The 2,929-nt window shown below is 39.1% G+C and overlaps 1 long non-coding RNA gene across 1 annotated transcript; it reads right to left on the reverse strand.

The window, feature by feature from the left end:
• Positions 1–224: 224 nt before the first annotated feature.
• On the reverse strand, positions 225–2,713 carry LOC140650471 (uncharacterized). The gene is made up of 3 exons (XR_012042002.1): positions 2,643–2,713; positions 1,897–2,116; positions 225–350 (listed from the first exon to the last, which is right to left on the reverse strand). It is a non-coding gene; the product is annotated as an uncharacterized lncRNA (long non-coding RNA).
• Positions 2,714–2,929: the final 216 nt, after the last annotated feature.

A 2,929-nucleotide genomic window follows, 5' to 3' on the forward strand; every position in this document is an offset into this window, starting at 1 on the left:
ATCTACAGAAATCACACAGGCAGATGTTGACTGAAACTTTCCAATTCACTCAGAACTGCATATAAAAGTTCCCTAATGATAAGGAGTACATTTGCAAATCAACATTGAGCTGATTGATAATATCCGTTATGCTCTATATTTGCACAATTCTCCCATCTGACCTTTTTTTTTTTTTTTTTTTTTTGTGTGTGATGAAGGAAGCTTACCAGGACAGGCAGCATATGAAATGAGTTGTCCAACTGCAGTATATAGATCACTCCAGAGTGGTAGGAGCTTGGCACGCACCCAAGCTGGAAATTCAGTGAATGGTGGGCTACATGTGTGACCATTGTTGCTGCTGAATGTGGTACCTAAGGAAAAAAAAATTGGGAACCACTAATTCACAGGACATAAGTTCACAGTCTATTTATCCCACTAAAATTTGTAATGCTGACAGTAAGTTTGGACATGGGAACAGGAGTTAAGGTTTTATTTTTCTCCTCTTACTATAAGCCAGAAATATTTCCAGAGTCAAGAGATCTTGATTTCTGGTAAACTATTCAGCATGCCTCTAATTGCATTCAGCTTTAGTAACAGCTCACAAAGGAACACTGCACTTTGATTTAGCAAAATGAATGCTGGTGGATGGCCAGAATTTGAATTTTGTAAAATATCATTAGTTATCCTCAGAAGTGCTGTCTCTGTGCTATTCTGAGGTCTGAATATTCAGATGAATTAGAAGGAGATCTCAATTTTCTAAAAGACTATGCAGCTGGAGAGTGAGACTTGCTCATCATCGTCAAAAGACAGAGCAGAGCATGACCCTTTATATAATAACATGAGATTTTAATGGGATCCAGAGTCTGGTGATAAAGTTTTCTAAAATGGATGCTATCAGCTCAGCTTGTGACAAACAGAGCAACTGATGGCAACTTCCAGATACTACCTAGGCTGTCTTTAGTCTGTTGTCATTAGTCTTATCGACCCTAAGCATTTTGATTGGAAGCGGTGATGTGCACACAACTGACTCACAATAGCCTGTGTATGTCAGGTTTGCATTATGGTTTCTGTCTGTGGCATCCAGTCAGGCTTTGACCTTGCTCAGGAGACAGACAATCGGAATTTTCCAGCACTTTCTGTGCACTAGCCCTGTATAAATGGAAAATTACAACTATAGCTGGGGAGATGAGTCACCCAGTCTTCATGACTCCCAAGTATTCCTGCAAGAGTAGACCCCAAAGCAGATTGTAACAGGAGATGCAAGTCATCAGGCTTTCCCAGAAGACTGTGCATTTGTATCAGTGATACTACAGGACAGGGTTGCTGGTGTCTGTAGGGTCAGGAGAGAGACAGTCAGTATAGAATATCCAGTACTTGCTATAGTTACTCACAGAGACTGCAAAAAATAGTTACTAAAGCGGATAGCTGAAAAGTTATGGGCAGACGCATCATGTTCTGTTTGTGGAGTTTTTTTCCTCCCAGGGAAATAGCAAGCCTAAGTATATGCCTAGCATGGTCCTAACACAGAGATCATGTCAGACCAAGGAGATCACCCAAGCCAGTAACTGTTCTGCAGTCACAAATCTCCAGAGATAATAAGCAAACTTGCCAACCCTGGAATCATGCAAACGGTCAGCCAACTTATGAGAAAGGTCAAGGTCTCAGAGGTCTGAAGTCACAGACTGGGCTTCTCTTGAGCCTGCCAAAAGCGTGCTTCCCCACCACTCAGCAACTGCGGGACCAACACAACTGTCACTTACTTGTATCAGGATAACTCAGCTGCAATTTCACTCCCAAAGGGAAATCGTAATGAAAAAAATTTGTTTGAGCGCACAGCTGTGCTGGCAGAATGTTACTTCAAATGCTACGCTTTGACTAGCAGTTATTGTTTGTGTTTTAAAATCTATGTGCCCTTACCTACAGTGAGGTGAGAAGAATCTTCAGGTCTGACCTCTATGCTTGACATGGAGACTATGGGATCCTGAGGAGCTCGGGCAAAGGCAAAGCAGACTCTGTAAAGGCTGGCCTGGCAAATCCAGTAGTGTCATGCCTGTTATACCATTTTTTCTTGGTTTATAGAAGAGTCTCCCAAATCATTCCTTGGCAGTCGCAATATGTGATTATGTTGCAAATATTCCTGTTCAAAACACAAAATAAGAAGTCTCCTATACAAAACCTCATCACATTAGGTTCTTAACAAAGCAACATTTTATTCCAAGGGTATTCAGCATGACTTATAACAGCACAAGTTATAACAAATTATAACAATTTATATGCATAGAGTAACTTAAACATCATTATTCAAACAGTCTCGTCACTATTACTACAGTTTCAAATTCTGTTCTAAAAATAGTCACAGAGTTGTCATTTATCAGTCACTATTTACAACATATGCAGATATGTATTCTTTGGTACATTTAAGACTCACTGTTTTCTATCTTTTCAGATTGTATTTCAGGCATGAAGTTTGATTATAGTGCTATTCATTTAAATGGCATTCACATCTGCATTTATTCTACAGTTTTCTGTCATAAGTTTCTGGACCTGTGCCCAGACATTTCACCAGTAATACCGACAGTACACATTTTAAAAATAATTTTGTTTATCCTTTTTGCATTCAAGGCAAATGAAACAGAGGAAACACACACAAACCTACTACCAACCATCATCCTGAAGTAACTGCTTTACTTTCAAAACCATCCTTTCAGCTTCTCAAAGTTTGTCTTCTCTCTCCTCCACATATACATTCTTTATTTCTTTCTCCTTCTCTATTAAATAACTTATGGACTTCCCATATCAGTATGCAGACATCTAACCACATTTCCAGCTAACAGATGTTCAGCTTTTACCACACAGCAAGTGAGTTATCAAAATACAGAAAGAAAGATAAAATAGGTGTGATTATAATAGAAACCATTAATAAATACCACAACATCTTCTGGAATACTTC

This window comes from Ciconia boyciana, chromosome 4 (genome assembly GCF_034638445.1).
Source record: "Ciconia boyciana chromosome 4, ASM3463844v1, whole genome shotgun sequence".
In the NCBI taxonomy this organism is placed as follows: domain Eukaryota; kingdom Metazoa; phylum Chordata; class Aves; order Ciconiiformes; family Ciconiidae; genus Ciconia; species Ciconia boyciana.